Source organism: Bos mutus, chromosome 12 (genome assembly GCF_027580195.1).
Source record: "Bos mutus isolate GX-2022 chromosome 12, NWIPB_WYAK_1.1, whole genome shotgun sequence".
Classification (NCBI taxonomy): domain Eukaryota; kingdom Metazoa; phylum Chordata; class Mammalia; order Artiodactyla; family Bovidae; genus Bos; species Bos mutus.
Genome location: NC_091628.1, coordinates 62806855 through 62824689, shown reverse-complemented (window position 1 = coordinate 62824689; position 17835 = coordinate 62806855).

Sequence of the window (17835 nt, the reverse complement as noted above, 5' to 3'; positions counted from 1 at the left end):
CCTCTCTAAAAATCTAACATGCAAAGAGAATTCTAGAATTTGACCTACTGCTCCCCACAACATGCAAGACTTTGCTTTTTATTTTTCACTCAGATTTTATTTCCCCAATGATCCTGCTACTACAATTATAATATAATCATTTTCCTGCTTCATAAATATTTTTGCCACCATCAGTCCTAACAGAGCAGATTCCAGTACATTCTCATGTACTTGGAAACTATTTAGAGTTGTTCCACACAGACTGTTTAAAAAGTTTCAACTTAGCATCAACTTGGATAATCCAAGAAAAAACAATAAAGATATTTGCCCTTTTAAACTGACTATGAATATTGGTTTTAACACCCTCAGCTCTCATTGCAAATATTCTCTCCACAAAGCTCACCGTCTTATTTTTTTGGACACATTTCTTCAGTTGCTGCAATAATATAATTCAGTTATAATTCACTAGCAGTAAATGGCTTTTATTATTTGCCTATTCAGAAAACTGTTTACAGATTCTTTTTTTTTTTTAATATAAAGAAATTCTTCCATAATGAGATACTTCACTTTAAATGTCCTAATTTTTCTTTTTCTTCTTGTGAGCTGGGAATACTGTGTTATCTTTATTTTGATAATGTAGATGCACATTTTATTTAAGACTACTATAGTGTCATTGCAAAATATAGTGAGTTGTGTGCTCTCTGATAGAACAGAATAACTGTCATTCAACTGTACTTTGAAAGTAGAAAATTCAAGGTACACTTTTTTCTTGTTATCACATGATAAGTATGTGTAAGTAATAAAGAAAAACCAGAGTAGAGTGGTAAATATGACACTCAAAATGCTGTGTGGTTATAACTGCTTCACTGCAATTTATAGTGTGCTAGCAAGGAAAACTCACAATGGAGTCTCTGTTATAACCATTAAACTCTGCTGCTGTAATAGGAAAGCAGTCACAGATGAACATCAGTGAATGAACATGGTTGTGTTCCAATTAAATTTTATTTATGGACAAAATTTGAGTTCCATATACTTTTCATAGCACATGAAATATTATTGCTTTAATTTTTAAACCGCTACTAATATTAAACTATTAAGTTCAGTTCAATTCAGTTCAGTCGCTCAGTCATGTCTGACTCTTAGCAACCCCATGAATCGCAGCACACCAGGCCTCCCTGTCCATCACCAACTCTTGGACTTCACTCAAACTCATGTCCATTGAGTTGGTGATGCCATCCAGCCATCTCATACTCTGTCGTCCCCTTCTCCTTCTGCCCCCAATTCCTCCCAGCATCAACTCACTACTATACAAAACCAGGTACTGAGCCACATTTGCCTGGAAGATAACTGTCAATCCCTATCATGAAAAGATGCTTAATCCTTGGAAGGAAAGTTATGGCCAACCTACATAGCATATTGAAAAGCAGAGACATTACTTTGCCAACAAAGGCCCGTCTAGTCAATGCTATGGTTTTTCCAGTAGTCATGTATGGATGTGAGAGTTGGATGGTGAAGAAAGCTGAGCACCGAAGAACTGATGCTTTTGAACTGTGGTGTTGAAAAAGACTCTTGAGAGTCCCTTGGACTGCAAGGAGATCCAACCAGTCCATCCTAAAGGAAATCAGCCCTGGGTGTTCATTGGAAGGACTGAAGTTGAAGCTGAAACTCCAATACTTTGGCCACCTCATGCGAAAAGTTGACTCATTTGGAAAGACCCTAATGCTGGGAGGGATTGGGGACAGGAGGAGAAGGGGACGACAGAGGATGAGATGGTTGGATGGCGTCACCAACTTGATGGACATGGATTTGGGTAGAATCCAGGAGTTGGTGATGGACAGGGGTGCCTGGCGTGCTGCAATTCATGGGGTCACAAAGAGTTGGACATGACTGAGCAACTAAATTGAACTGAATATTGTTTTGCTCACAAAGGGGTGAAGAATAAGAGAGAGAAGCCTTTTTGATCAGTATAGCTCTTAAAATTAGATATTGAAGCTCTTAAGACCTCAAGAAACAGAGGCTAAGGTACAAATTTCAGAAATTTTACTGCTAAAATATTCTATATAAGTGACATGTAGTTGTATAGATATTCCAATTTTACTAAGACATATTGATATATAATGTTGTACAGGTTTAAGAAGGGAGGGCTTCCCTCACAGCTCAGTTGGTAAAGAATCTGTCTGCAATGTAGGAGACCCAGGTTTGATTCCTGGGTTGGGAAGATCCCTTGGAGAAAGAAATGGCAATACACTCCAGTACTCTTGCCTGGAGAATCCATGGACAGAGGAGCCTGGCAGGCTCCTGTTCATGGGGTCGCAAGAGTCGGACATGACTTAGTGACTAAACCACCACCATCACAGGTTTAAAGTGTACAACATGATGATTTGATACATGTATCTACTGTGAAGTGATCATCACAATAATGTTAACACACCCTTCAACTCATATTACAATTTTTTAAAAAAAATATGCAAAGAACATGTAAGATCTACTCTTTAGGTAGCTTTCAAGTATATAGTACAGTATAATTAACTATGGCTACCATGCTATATGTTAGAGCCCCAAAACTTTATTCATCCTATAAAAATTTGTGCCCTTTGACCAATATCTATTTCCTTCAACCCATAGGTCTTGGTAACCACCACTATATTATATTTTTCCAGGAGTTTTTTTTTTGTTTTGTTTTAACATCTAAGCAATATCATATACTATATGCCTTTCTGACTTTTTTCACCCTCCAGGTCCACCCATGCAAATGGCAGGGTTTCATTCTTTTATGGCTGAATGACAGATATCCCATCATGTGTGTGATAGTATATATTTTCTTTGAACATTCACCTGTCAGTGGACACTCAGACAGTTCCCACATAGTTGGATATAGTGGATAAGGTCACAGTGAACCTGAAGTTGCAGATATTCCCTCAAAAAAGTGATTTTATTCCTTTACAATATATATCCAGAAGAGAAATTTCTGGACCACATGGCATTTTATTTTTAATGTTTTGAGGAACCTCCATACTATAGTCCACAGTGGCCACACCAATTTACTCTCTCAACAAGAGTGTAACAGAGTTCCCTTTTCTCCATATCTTCACCAATACTTGCTATATCTCATATTATATATATATAGTTATATATACATATAGTTATATATAGTTTATATATATATATATATATATATATATATATATAAAAAATCCATTCTAATGGACATGAGGTGATATTTCATGTAGCTGTTTTCCATTTTCATGCCTGATTTGGAAAAATGCCCATTCAGACTGTTGGCCTATTTTTTAAATTATGTTTTCTTTGATAGAGCTACATGATTTGCTTATATATTTTTAGATATTAACTTCTGTGAAATATGGTTTGCAAAATTTTCTTCCATTCTATAGGCTTCTTGTTAATTTTATTGTTTCCTTTGACATTCAGAAGCTTTTTAATTTTATGTACAGTAGCATAAAAGAAAAAATACCTAGGAATAAATGTAGTCAAGGAGGTGAAAGATCTGTACACTGAAAGCTAACAGACACTGATGAAAGAAACTATAGAAGATACAAATAAATGGAAACATATCCCATGTTCACAGATTGGAAGGTTATTGTTAGAAATGTCCATACTATCCAAAGGCATTAATAGATTCAATGCCATCCCTATCAAAATTCCAATGGAACTTTTATAGGAATAGAAACACTATCCTAAAATTCATATGGAACCACAGAAGACCCAGATAGTCAAAGTAATGCTAGAGACAATTTTTAACATTATTTGTGTGGTGAGAACATTTAAAACATATTCTTTAGGTAACTGCCAAGTATATAAAACCTGATTTCAAGCAACACTGACCAATGGAACAGAATAGAAAGCCCAGACATTAACCCACCACATATATAGCTAGTTAATACTTGACAAGGGAGACAAGAATATACAATAGGGCAAAGATAGTCTTTGCAAAATGGCGGCATCATTCATCAAAAGATACAGTAAGAGTGAAACAGAAGGAGCTAATCAATAATAATTAGTGAATAAAAAACTCTTCCCAAAATCCAACCACAAAGGTGAGAGCACTAATAAGACAATATGTCAACATTAATTAATTTTAATTACTTAAATAAGAAATGAAAGATACGACAGGATACTGAAACTCAGAAATTCAAAACTTAGAATAGAAATACACAAAGTTGTGAAATCAGAGTAGATGGCACTCAGAAAAAAAATTAATCAGAAAAAAATTACCTCTAGGAAGAGAACACCATCAAAATATACCAACGGTATCATTTTTAGTGAAGTACACAGGAATATTTTAGTGTCAGAAATCTCAATTGTGGTGATGATTATAGGCGTACATACAATTGTCAAAACTTTTTCAAGTACATACTTAATTGAGTGCATTTTATTACTGCCAAAAGCTGACTAAATCATTAAATAAAATACCTTTAATGACCTGGTCAAGAGAAAATTTAGAATCCAACAATGATGTGAAGGTCAAAAGGAAAAAAAAACAAAGCCTTTTCAATATATTGTTCTGGGAAAACTGAATATTAATACAGAAAAGAATGAAATTTAACTCCTATCCTACACCACTCAAAATTAAATCAGAATGGATTAAAGGCTAAATTTAAGTCCCAAACCATAAAACTCATAGAAGAAAACTGAAAACGCTCCATGACATCATCTTGGCAACAACTTTTCAGATAGGACAACAAAAACATAAGAAACAAAAGCAAAAATTGAAAATGAGAATTTAAACTCCAAGATTTAGAAAAAAATTTCCCCATAATTCAATCTTATTATATCTGATTTCAAAATGATCAATATAAGACAGAGGGTGCCTATATTACTATTCTATTTTTGCAGTTTAGAAAATTAAAAAGTCTTAACTGCTCCATGAATATATTACTGATAACTAGGAGATTATATAAAAAAGATATTCAGCTACCTATAGTGAATTTTTTAGGTGTAGAGTTGATGCTTTTGAACTGTGGTGTTGGAGAAGATTCTTGAGAGTCCCTTGGACTGCAAGGAGATCCAACCAGTCCATTCTGAAGGAGATCAGCCCCTGGATTTCTTTGGAAGGAATGATGCTAAAGCTGAAACTCCAGTACTTTGGCCACCTCATGCGAAGACTTGACTCATTGGAAAAGACTCTGATGCTGGGAGGGATTGGGGGCAGGAGGAGAAGGGGACGACAGAGGATGAGATGGCTGGATGGCATCACTGACTCGATGGACGTGAGTCTGAGTGAACTCCGGGAGTTGGTGATGGACAGGGAGGCCTGGCGTGCTGCGATTCATGGGGTCGCAAAGAGTCGGACACGACTGAGTGACTGATCTGATCTGATTGCCTCTAGTGGGGAAAAAAAAAATATATATATATATATATATATTTATCTGTATATATATATACATTTCAGTGCTAAATATATATTAACATAAATATTGAAGATATCATTTATTTATTATCAGATCAAATCAGATCAATCACTCAGTCGTGTCCGACTCTTTGCGACCCCATGAATCGCAGCATGCCAGGCCTCCCTGTCCATCACCAACTCCCGGAGTTCACTGAGACTCACGTCCATCGAGTCAGGGATGCCATCCAGCCATCTCATCCTCTGTTGTCCCCTTCTCCTCTTGCCCCCAATCCCTCCCATTTACATATTATATAATATATATATTTTAGCACTGAGATTTACCTATCACTACATAAAAAAGCAAACAAATTCTGCTAAGATTTCCTGTAAGAAAGGTAACCATAAAGAAGGCATTATGAGTAGTTTTGCACTTCTACTCTACCATGGAGATATAATAAATATATAGAAAGATGACACACAACTTTATTAACTTTAATCAAATTACTTTCTATTTTTGCTGACCCACTATTCTATCCAGTTCTCAAATTAATATACACCTTCATTTTATTCTTGCTCTTCCTTAAAATTAATCTTTTCCCACAATATACAACTTCCCTGACTTAAGGAAGCTCTGATATGTGCTCTAATAAAGACTTAATCTCATAGCTGATGTCATGTCAGCATGACAGTTCTCAAAGCCATTATCTTCTCAGCTATGATTGGCAAAAGGTATTAAGGTTTTTTTTAGGGTCTTGACTAATAGGAAAAATAGAGGAAAAAAGTACAAGTATACATTATGCATTTCAAATGTATTTTCTAACCTAACCTTGAATACATATTTAGCAATTGATATCATATCTAGTATGTACTGCCACCCAAATATATCAAAGATTCCACCCACTAAAAGTCTTAAGCTGCATATAGTTTGGTTTTGGAAGGCTGAAATACTGCTTCAAAATTTTCTGTAAATTTGTCAAGCTATAAATTGAGTCCAAACCACCTAATGTTAACATTTCCCATTCTATTACTTTCCTCTATTTCTTTGCACTGATCATTGAGGAAGGCTTTCTTCTCTCTCCTTGCTATTCTTTGGAACTCTGCATTCAAATGGGTATATCTTTCCTTTTCTCCTTTACTTTTCCCTTCTCTTCTTTTCACAGCTATTTGTAAGGCCTCCTCAAACAGCCATTTTGCTTTTTTGCATTTCTTTTTCTTGGGGATGGTCTTGATTCCTGTCTCCTGTACAATGTCACGAACCTCCATTTGTTTTTGCTTTGGTTATATCCCTTCATTCTTTTTGGAGTTATTTCTCCACTGATCTCCAGTAGCATATTTGGCACGTACCAACCTGGGGAGTTCATCTTTCTGTGTCCTATATTTTTTCCTTTTCATATTGTTCATGGGATTCTCAAGGCAAGAATATTGAAATGATTTGCCATTCCCTTCTCCAGTGGACCACATTCTGTCAGACCTCTCCACCGTGACCCGTCTGTCTTGGGTGGCCCCATACTGGAATATGAAGTCAGTGGGCCTTATGAAGCATCACTACGAACAAAGCTAGTGGAGGTGATGGAATTCCAGTTGAGCTATTTCAAATCCTGAAAGATGATGCTATGAAAGTGTTGCACTCAATATGCCAGTAAATTTGGAAAACTCAGCAGCGGCCACAGGACTGGAAAAGGTCAGTTTTCATTCCAATTCCAAAGAAGGGAAATGCCAAAGAATGCTCAGACTACTACACAATTGCACTCATCTCACACGCTAGTAAAGTAATGCTTAAAATTCTCCAAGCCAGGCTTCAACAATACGTGAACCGTGAACTTCTAGATGTTCAAGCTGGTTTTAGAAAAGGCAGAGGAACCAGAGATCAAATTGCCAACATCTGCTGGATCATCGAAAAAGCAAGACAGTTCCGGAAAAACACCTATTTCTGCTTTATTGACTATGCCAAAGCCTTTGACTGTGTGGATCACAATAAACTGTGGAAAATTCTGAAAGAGATGGGAATACCAGAACGCCTGACCTGCCTCTTGAGAAACCTATATGCATGTCAGGAAGCAACAGTTAGAACTGGACATGGAACAACAGATTGGTTCCAAATAGGTACAGGAGTACGTCAAGGTTGTATATTGTCACCCTGCTTATTTAAATTATATGCAGAGTACATCATGATAAATGCTGGGCTGGAAGAAGCACAAGCTGGAATCAAGATTGCCAGGAGAAATATCAATAACCTCAGATATGCAGATGACACCACCCTTATGGCAGAAAGTGAAGAACTAAAGGGCCTCTTTATGAAAGTGAAAGACGAGAGTGAAAAAGTTGGCTTAAAGCTCAACATTCAGAAAACGAAGATCATGGCATCTGGTCCCATCACTTCATGGGAAATAGATGGGGAAACAGTGGAAACAGTGTCAGACTTTATTTTTCTGGGCTCCAAAATCACTGCAGACCATGACTGAAGCCATGAAATTAGAAGATGCTCACTCCTTTGAAGAAAAGGTATGACCAACCTAGACAGCATATTCAAAAGCAGAGACATTACTTTGCCAACAAAGGTCTGTTTAGTCAAGGCTATGGTTTTTCCAGTGGTCATGTACGGATGTGAGAGTTGGACTGTGAAGAAAGCTGAGCACTGAAGAATTGATGCTTTTGAACTGTGGTGTTTGAGAAGACTCTTGAGAGTCCCTTGGACTGCAAGGAGATCCAACCAGTCCATCCTAAAGGAAATCAGTCCTGAATATTCATTGGAAGGACTGATGCTGAAGCTGAAACTCCAATACTTTGGCCACCTGATGTGAAGAGCTGGCTCATTTGAAAAGACCCTGATGCTGAGAAAAATTGAGGGCAGGAGGAGGAGGTGACGACAGAGGATTAGATGGTTGGTAGGCATCACCGACTCGATGGACCTGAGTTTGAGTGAACTCCTGAGTTGGTGATGATCAGGGAGGCCTGGCATGCTGTGGTTCATGGGGTTGCAAAGAGTCGGACATGACTGAGCGACTGAACTGGAACTGGAATGTCAACATTCCTTGTGAGAATGTTTGTGACAAGAATCTTTCCAGACTTGCAGAAATCATTACTTTGCTCTTTTCCCAGACTTCCTATGCAATGGCCTCATTTTAATAGCTTAACCCAGGGAAAAGAGAATCTTACTAGACTGAGTCTAAACCAGGGGCATTCAAAAACCCATGGAAGGAGGCATGCAGTAGTTGCGTGGTGTATATAGCATTCCTTTTGTGAATTTTTGACTTGCCCATTGAATTCGGAGATTCTAGTGGTGGATTGTTGTTTGTTTTGCTTTTTCTGGATTCTAAGTATATGAAAGAAGATTCTTCAACAATCAGTCAAACGGGCAACAAGACTGGATGTGTGAGGAATTAATCATTTCATGGAGACTGATATTTCTTCTGACACTGACCCAACTGGCATAAGCAGCTGTCATAAGCAGCTGTCATAGGAAGTAAAAAAGGGGTGTGTTGATAAGGTTTGGCATATTTTCATACAGGTAATTGTTTAGATCAAAGAATAAATTGTCTTTTTAACAACCAGCTGCTATTTCCTTGCCAGCCCATTTTTGACATATTTTACAACTCTACATTGATTGCAAATGTTTAAACCACAATATTTTTCCTGTTTTTAGTACTATTTCCAAAATTTAAAAGACCTTTTTAAGAACAGTCAGACCCAAATATAAATGAGATATCTTCTATACACAGCCTCTTTCCAAATTTGTTTTTCATTCAAGTTACCACCTCCACTTTCAGGATGTGCAATCAAATGTCAAATTCTCCCAGGAGAAATATGTGTATGTTTGTGAGTGTGTTTTGTAGGGAGATCAAAGATACTTTATATTTTGAAGATATACACATGCTGTTTGAAAACACAGAAACCGACACCATAAAATATTGACAATAAAGTTACTATAAACTAAGATAAGAGAAAGAAGAGGAGGAGGGAATCTGGCCACTTTCTTTCTCAGTTAACTTGCACTCATGCCACATTTCCTCAACTCAAAGCCCAAAACTGTCTAGCCACAAGTTTTCTTAGCATACATTTTTATGTGTGTTAAAATAGGGAACTGATCGACTGACTATATGCCTTTATTTTAGAACTGGAAGAATATGAGTTTTTGTTTGAAATTTTAAGGGAACTGCAAAGACAAAACTTAATTATCTTCAAATATATGAGCGAAGTAGTATGCTAGGCAATTGTTAAACAATTTATATTTCTTCTTTCATGATAAATCTTAGTGTCACAATTACTGTATACTAGGAATCCAGGTCAGAGAAGGCAATGGCAACCCACTCTAGTACTCTTGCCTGGAAAAATCCCATGGGCAGAGGAGCCTGGTAGGCTGCAGTTCATGGGCTCACTAAGAGTCGGACACGACAGAGCTACTTCACTTTCACTCTTCACTTTCATGCATTGGAGAAGGAAATGGCAACCCACTCCAGTGTTCTTGCCTGGAGAATCCCAGGGACAGGGGAGCCTGGTGGGCTGTCGTCTATGGGGTCACACAGAGTCAGACACAACTGAAGCCACGTAGCAGCAGCAGGGAAACCAGGTTAGAGACATTAACAGTTTTGTCAAGGTCATAGAGTTTTACAACTGAAAGCCAGAATTAACCTCTGTTTGGTCTATCCTAAAATTCCTAATATGATGAAAACCAGAAATAAAGCATTCTTGCACAAGAACTCTATATATGATCAGCTTATTCATGGTAGGAAAACTAAATTTTGTTGGGTTCAGTGCAGTTAACTTAGAATACATTTTGAGTTTTTCTCTGGGTTCTATAATCAAGTTTTTAGTCTTACATTCACTATTTTATACCAATTGACCTTGAAAATGCAATTTACTTTTCAAATAAAATCAGAAGCTCAGTGAAATTGTATAACACAATTTATATATTGTATACAATTTATACAATATAACACAACTGGTTATACTGGAAGTTAAAATTCAACAGGATTTGATTTTCAGTACAATACTCTTTACTCTTTTTCAGTTGCTCAAACAGAATGAATATAATACTGTTTTGTAATATCTGCTATCTTTTCCTCTTGGAAGCGAAACACTTGAGAGGAGAAAACCCATTTAAAAAAAAGTATTTGGCTTTTCTGGGTCTCAGTTGCAGCATGTGGAATCTAGTTCTCTGACTAGAAAACAAACCTGGGTCCGTGTATTGGGAGTATGGAGTCTTAGCCAGTGGACCAGCAGGGAAGTAAAAGAAAGACTCATTTTATAACGGCTATGGAAAGTCATCTTCTTGAACTAGAAGTTGGAAGATAGACATTGGATGAAAGGTATTATTAGCAGAAGAGAACTGAAAATATGGGTAGGGGCCCTAACATAAAAGGATGCTAAGATCTAAACCAAGGCTGAAATTAACCAAGTGATAACAAGAATGTATAGGAAATAAGATTTATAGGACTTAGTTTCACATTAAGCTTAGTGGATAAAAGAAACTGAGGAATAAAAATCATTTCCTATGAATCTAGTTTGTAGAAACAAAAGTTGCTTATAGATCCAAAACAATCTTTAGGAATAAAATGGTAAATGAAAGAAGTCAAAATATACATGTGACATGTAGGTACATTAAACAACAATGCTTTAATATTTTAGAAAAAGCATCAAAATTCTGTAGAGATATTTTCTGTAATGCACCCATCAGCAAAATTTCTAAGATAGAAATTAAAATGTAAGCATTTAGTATGTGCTTAATTTTTGTGTCAGCTACTGCATAAAGGACTGTTTGATCATTACAATTAATGAACTTTATTTCTATTTTAACTTTGCTCATGCTATTTACATTATGTTTGCCTGATGGAGAGATCTTACAAGGGAATTTTCTTGGAGTATTTTTCTTTTAATGTCATTAAAAATGAATCACATAAATAAGCCCTAAAAAATGAGAGAATGGGAAAGAAGTTTGAACTAAAAGAAAGTGAAGACAGCAGGTAGATTTCAGTAATTATGAGGTAATTTTGGAGTCACCCTGATGTATGTTCTTGTTTCTGATTACAATGGGAAAAAACAGCTTTTCTTAAACATAAGAATAATTTTAAAACATTTGAATCTTATTTAAAGTTACTATCTTAAAAATAAATAGGATAATGTCCCACTGAAAATAAAGTGTAAGAGATATTCCCGCAAAGCCAAAGAGAATGATAATTCCCCCCTTGCTGAAATTAATTTTATTGTGTATTTAATCCAGGGTTTTCTTTTGTAAAGATGTGTGAGAAGTCTAATCCTCTCGATACCCCTCTTCTTTTCTCCTTTTCCTTCCAGTTTTATAGATATGACTTACATATAGCACTGTATAAGTTTACAGTGTACAGTCTCCAACTTGCAGACTTAGCCTGTAAGAGCTTGGGACTTGTCAACCATCAAAAATGAGCTAATTCCTTACATTAAATCTCCATATGTATTTATATTCATAAATGCATGTTTGTATAAATATTTTGATACATCTATATATCCACACAGGCCCCCATCTATTGGTTCTTTTTCTCTGGAGAACTCTTAATACATATAGCATAACTTTTAACAACTTGTAGCTAGTAAAATTTCATTCTGAGTGAATCCTAATAAATGTAGATATGTAAAATTTGGCCACTTTGCTGATATATTCAAATGATTCTTTATGTATTTTAAAATATTTGTTTTTCCCTGACAAAGAACCCTGACACAATATATGAAGTAGACTATGTGAGGGGAAACAAAAAGGCAACATACGTAGGCGGTGTGAATTTGGGGCCAATTACAGAAGATAATTTTCACTGCCAGAGACCAGTTGATCAAAGGTCTATAATTAGATGAGAATAAAAGAGAGATTATTATATGCAAATTTAATGCTAAAGCATTTACATAAAAATAATCATTATTATCATCATCATTCTTATGTCTCAAATACTCTGGGTATTTAACACACCATAGAATTACATGTGGTCGTTCAGCATAATGCTCGTGCCCTAAAGTAGACCCAGCTGTCTGCCACCAATTCAGTATGGAAGAGGACTTATCAACACTGGAAGCAACACACAACCAAATAGAAAATCAACTGTAAAACACTCATTGGCTCTGTTCTCAGTTTTGCTCTTCCTTTTTTATCTGTTTAAAACTTTTTTTGTTTTTTTTCTTAAATAATGTATTTGTTTATTTCCGATTTATCACTTTTTACATTTTTATTTCTCTATAAACCCTTGGGTCGAGGGCTGACTTTGAATAGATCGCAGCAAGGGAGCTGCTCTGCTATGTATGAAACCATTACCCAGAAACAGGTCGTCTACTAACATGCGGTGCGTAACGGGCAAGCGGGTGGCCGCCTTTCCAGCCGCACCCTGTGCTCTTCCTCTTTGATTAGAAAATTAAGTCTTAAATTGTCAAAATTTAGAAAGGCTAACCAGAGAAGGCAATGGCAACCCACTCCGGTACTCTTGCCTGGAAAATCCCATGGACAGAGGAGCCTGGTAGGCTGCAGTCCATGCGGTCGCTAAGAGTCGGGCACGACTGAGGGACGTCCCTTTCACTTTTCACTTTCATGCATTGGAGAAGGAAATGACAACCCACTCCAGTGTTCTTGCCTGGAGAATCCCAGGGATGGGATAGTCTGGTGGGCTGCTGTCTATGGGGTCACACAGAGTCAGACACAACTGAAGCGACTTAGCAGCAGCAGCAGAAAGGTTAACAAGAGGTGAATAGGGAACTTTCATATATAACAAGCTATAAGTGCTAGAAACAGATTATCCCTTTCAAAATGGACTGAGATAAGTTTCTGTTTAGCTGATTATTGAGACTGGATTTAGTATTTGAGCATCTGAGGGAGGCCCCACTCTCTCTCTCAGGTTCAGTAGTGACCCAGTAGTTACACTTGGCTATTGCAACTGATAGCAGCATCATTTAACTCACAAACCTTTTCATTTCTGACACGAAGTTCCTATACATGAAAGATGATTTCTTTACTCTCAACATGAGCATATAATTAGTACTATGTTTATATCTATCCTAATTTGGAATGTTATTGACAACACCCACCTCCTATCCAGTTTGTTTACCACAAAATTAATCACTCTTAAAGGTCCAGTGATATTGCCATCTTTAAGGAATTTTCCAAAAAACTACACTGCATGGTATCTCTCTTCTCCAATTTCTGATATTAACAATCTTCAGTTCAGTAGCTCAGTAGTGTCTGAGTCTTTGCAACCCCATGGACAGCAGCACACCAGGCTTCCCTGTCCATCACCAACTCCCAGAGCCCGCTCAAACTCATGTCCATTGAATCGGAGATGCCATTCAACCATCTCATCCTGTGTTGTCCCCTTCTCCTCCCGCCTTCAATCTTTCCCAGCATCAGGGTCTTTTTCAATGAGTCAGTTCTTTGCAATCTTAGTGACATTTAAAACAATAATACTGTGATGGGATATAATAGAGGTGAAAATGATCGAGCTCTGAGTGTGTTTAGGAGCAACAAAGAAACTGAAGGACAACATAGACTGAGAGGACCTGACACCTGCTTCTAGAAAGGAAGAGATGAAAGGAAGTAAAAAACTACACTAGATCACAATGTTCTTGAATACTGTATAGGATTATGATAAAGTGAGCTAAAATACTAAACCTAAGTATAAGGCAATGAGGGCCAAGATTTTAACTGTTCTTCTTCTAGCATAACATTGTTCAATTAGCTACTCAATACAGTCTGTGTTTACCGAAAGGATTTTCTATATAAAGAAGCCATATTTCTTCTGTACTAGTGTATCACCTAAAAAACTCAGAGCTGGAAAAAATAAAACTATCCTGATTCATAACTCTCCTCCAGTTCAACTGAGTTAAGCATACAAAAAAAAAAAAAAGGATAAAAAGCACAAAACAAGAATCACACTGAATAACTGTACTAGAGCCCTAAAACCACCCCAGTGGAAAACTATTTATCGATAAAAGCTAATGAGCTATCAAGCTATGCAAAACCAGGGATGGTTCTTAAACGCATATTACTAAGTGACTGTGTGGATTACAATAAACTGTGGAAAGTTCTGAAAGAGATGGGAATACCAGACCACCTGACCTGCCTCTTGAGAAACCTATATGCAGGTCAGGAAGCAACAGTTAGAACTGGACATGGAACAGACTGGTTCCAAATAGGAAAAGGAGGACATCAAGGCTGCATATTGTCACCCTGCTTATTTAACTTATATGCAGAATACATCATGAGAAACGCTGGGCTGGAAGAGGCACAAGCTGGGATCAAGATTGCCAGGAGAAATACCAATAACCTCAGATATGGAGATGACACCACCCTTATAGCAGAAAGTGAAGAGGAACTAAAAAGCCTCTTGATGAAAGAGGATAGTGAAAAAGTTGGCTTAAAGCTCAACATTCAGAAAACGAAGATCATGGCATCTGGTCCCATCACTTCATGGGAAATAGATGGGGAAACAGTGGAAACAGTGTCAGACTTTATTTTGGGGGGCTCCAAAATCACTGCAGATGGTGACTGCGGCCATGAAATTAAAAGATGCTTACTCCTGGGAAGGAAAGTTATGACCAACCTAGATAGCATATTCAAAAGCAGAGACATTACTTTGCCAACAAAGGTCCATCTAGTCAAGGCTATGGTTTTTCCTGTGGTCATGTATGGATGTGAGAGTTGGACTGTGAAGAAAGCTGAGCTCTGAAGAATTGATGCTTTTGAACTGTGGCGTTGGAGAAGACTCTTGAGAGTCCCTTGGACTGCAAGGAGATCCAACCAGTCCATTCTGAAGGAGATCAGTTCTGGTGTTCTTTGGAAGGAATGATGCTAAAGCTAAAACTCCACTACTTTTGCCCCTTCATGCGAAGAGTTGACTCATTGGAAAAGACTCTGATGCTGGGAGGGACTGGAGGCAGGAGGAGAAGGGGACGACAGAGGATGAGATGGCTGGATGGCATCTGAGTGGGGAGTATGAGTGGTGAGTGGTGAGTCTGAGTGGTGAGTGATGGTGAGTCTGAGTGAACTCCGGGAGTTGGTGATGGACAGGGAGGCCTGGCATGCTGCAATTCATGGGGTCGCAGAGAGTCGGACACAACTGATCGATTGAACTGAACTGAAGTGAAATAAACCATCTTAGAAATATTACATAATATTATTCCATTTATCTGGCTTTCTGGAAAATGTAAAATTATAGAAACAACAATGAGAAAAAGTGATTTCCAGAGGTTTAGGAAAGGTCTAATATGTGAGTCACAAGGTAATTTTTAGGATAGTGAAAAAAATTCCATATGCTACCATGATGGAAACATGACACTACTGCTTAAGTCAAAACTCAGAACTTCACAGCATAGAGAGTAATTTTTAATGCATGCAAATTTTAGAGCATATTCAGGAAATCAGGGGAAGTGACAGTGAAATTCAAACTGTAAGATCGAAGGGTACAAGTGATGAAATAGCCTCTCTGAAGAGGATGGGGGAAAGACACTGATCTAAGTAACTTCAGAATGTACAGAGTCTGTGAGGCTTAAAGCAAAAGATATTGTACATAAACATACTTAATTGATAAAGTGTTTCACACAGAGATATAGGTTAACAATTCTAATATTCTTATACATGTATCAGGAATCGAACATCTGAGTGAATCACCGAGGGCTACATTTATTGCTTTTGCAGTGGGAGGTTAATTAAAAGCAAAGAAAGAATGATCTATGAGGTGATGGATTAAGATGGGATACACCAGGATGAATCATGTTTAAAGTAATATTATGGGCTGAGCTGTGTCTCTGAAATTCTCCCATTGAAGCTGTAATTCCCACCACCTCAGAATGGGATGGCACTTTACATAACCAGGATATAATCACCTCTTTAAAGGTCCTAAGTTAAAATGAGGCAAAACATGCAAAATATCTCTGAGTTTCTTGATTACTTCTTAAAATTTTAATATATTTGGTTAAGTTATATTCTAAGATAAGTTTTACCCACTTTTAGCTTTTAAAATATGACTATTAGTAATTGATTAAATGTATCTGACTCATATTTCTACTGGTACTGCTTTAAAACTTAAGAAATATTCAGAAAATACTTAATGTTTTTAACACACTAGAGAGCTTGTTTCACACTGACCAGAGAAATTGCTCTGAACATCTCATTCTAAGGAATCAACATGCTATTTGACAGATTAAAGACTCAGAAGTATTCTAGTAAGGGCACTCATTTGTATCAGATATCAATTCTATCATCTTATCTATTGCTCCATCACAGCCTGTCAAAAATGTCGTACTTTATACAATATTTTCTTATTAATCTGCAGTCTGGGCTCAGCCAACTGGTTGTTCTGGTTCACTGTTTATGGTGTCTCATTGGTCTGCAGTCCTCCAGAGGCTCTAACAGGATCAAAGAACCCAAAAAGGCTTCCGTCAGGTATTCCAGCGTTGAGGTGCCAGTTGAGGCCCAGACAACTCTCTCTCCAAGTGGTTTCTCCAGCAGGATGTTGCTGGACCTCTTCACCATAGTGCCTCAGGTTCCAAGAGAGTAAGTGGATGCTACCAGGTGTTAATTTTAAGGTTGAAGCCCGTATCTGAGAGTTTCACTTCTGCCCCATTCTATTGGTCTAAAAGCAGGCTCTTCCCAGATACAAGGGTAGGGAACAGATTTAACATATATGGAAATAATTTGACAGTCATTTTTTATAAATTATGTGGCACACCATTAAATATGTGATTTTCAAAATTTCACCTATAGACCCTGCCATGTTTTTTAAAAAATCCTAACACTGATGTAATCACATAATTTAGTTTTTCTGGAAAAATGGATAATTGTCAAAGTCATTTATTGGATTTAAATAAGATTGTATATTTTCACCACCTATATGATTAACATTAAAAATCTTAAAATTGGCAATTAGCAGAATAGCTTCAAAAGCTCAACTTAAAGTTTTACTGCTACCTATTGTGAAAGCAACTTTTCTATTTTACAATACTGAAATTTCTTATTAAATATGTAATAAATTATTTGCTTTTAAATTCCCTATTTTCACAAAAATTCCCTATTTTCACAAAAAAATTAACTTTCAGTATCACTGAAAACATTTAAGTGGGTCAGATAATACACAAAAAGGGAAAGATAGCAGTTAAGCATCCCATACCATGAAAGGAAAAAAAAAAAAAAATACAGACTTTCATTGAATACAGAATGTCTTGGCTCTAGGGAAATTACAACATTAATAAGTCAGGGAAAAGAGGTCAAGAAGAGCAGCTAGTGACATTGGGATAAAACCAAAGAAGTTAAAGATGCTGAAAGTCAAAGGAAGAAAGTGCTTCAAAAAGGAATGAATGAATGAGCAGGGTACTCCATCAAATACCAAATGATAAAATCTAAGGAGACCTGAAAATGACCACAGGATTTATGAATTCAGTGAGTACTGTTGACGAGAATGAGAGCAATTTGTAGAACGGGTAGACAGAACCCTGATTAGAAAGGGTTCAAGAGAAAAATGAAGCTATGAATTGGAGTTGCAATAATGTTCAATATGTTTTAT